Genomic DNA, 1251 nt, shown 5'->3' on the forward strand with positions numbered 1-1251 from the left:
TGACCACTAACTCCAAGGACTCGAGGGAGAAATGACTCAGCAGTAGCAGGAGGGAAATCTGAATGACACTCCCACCTCCACCCCCAGTGAAGGCAGCTGTAGCCACAGGCAAATGTTTGCCTTTAAGGCTGTGCTGTCAAAAGAGAAAGACGTGGAGGTGAGCAGGCAGGCTTTGTGGGCCATCCCCGTCCCTCGGGCTGTGAAGTGGACCCCACCTACCCGCTCCTGCCCAGCTCTCTGTGGAAAAGCAGGAGTGGTGGTGGGAACAGCGCTGGACCTGCAGTCAGACGGACCTGAAATCACACCCCAGCCCCAGCACTGACCTGCTGTGTGACCTTGGGAGAGTCATTTCACTGCCCTGAGGTTTCCCCAACTGTCAAATGGGGTTGCTGTGAGCATTAAAGGAGAGGGTATGTCTACAGAGCCATTTGGTTATAAGCAAATGGCAACCAGGACATAGAAAGAAGTCTAGAGCTGTGGTTAGGCACGGACTCTGGGGTCAGGGCTGTCCTGGTTTTGCTGTTTAACTTTTTTCTTGAAGTATAAGCATTTCTGGGTTAGAATCCAATTTGGACCCCTTGTCTGTGTGACCTTGGGCAAGTCACTTAAACTTTCTGCCTCAATTTCCCTATCTTAAAAATGGAGATTAACTGAAGAGCCTAGGGCCAGGACGGGAATAAAGACGCAGATGTAGAGAATGGACTTGAGAACACGGGGAGGGGGGAAGGATAAGCTGAGATGAAGTGAGAGAGTGGCACGGACATATGTACACTACCAAATGTAAAACCAATAGCTAGTGGGAAGCAGCCGCATAGCACAGGGAGATCAGCTCGGTGCTTTGTGACCACCTGGGGGGACACACCATTGTAAAGTAACTATACTCCATTAAAGATGTTAAAAAACTAAATAAAATGGGGATTAATAGTAGTATCTACTCTGGTGAAGGTAAACTAGGCACTGTATCAGAAGCACACGGCACAGGGCCTGACACATAGGAAATGCTTAACACACATTGGCTACTACCCACTCCCTCCTCCCCAAGCACAGACTCCACCCTCTCAGTTTCTCTCTTTCTCTCTCTAGAGCAGAGATACCTGTCAACTCATCTAAGCATCTTTGTCCCATGAGGAGAAGGAGCCCTCTCGTAAGGACCATCTCTCTCTTTTCCTCTCCTACCTCAGAGCCTCTCTCTGAGTTATAACTCATGTTTATGACTCAGTCTGAAACTTCTTTTTATAAGTAATTTCCTCT

The sequence above is a fragment of the Neophocaena asiaeorientalis genome, unplaced genomic scaffold (genome assembly GCF_003031525.2).
Source record: "Neophocaena asiaeorientalis asiaeorientalis breed wild unplaced genomic scaffold, Neophocaena_asiaeorientalis_V1.1 scaffold79, whole genome shotgun sequence".
NCBI lineage: Eukaryota > Metazoa > Chordata > Mammalia > Artiodactyla > Phocoenidae > Neophocaena > Neophocaena asiaeorientalis.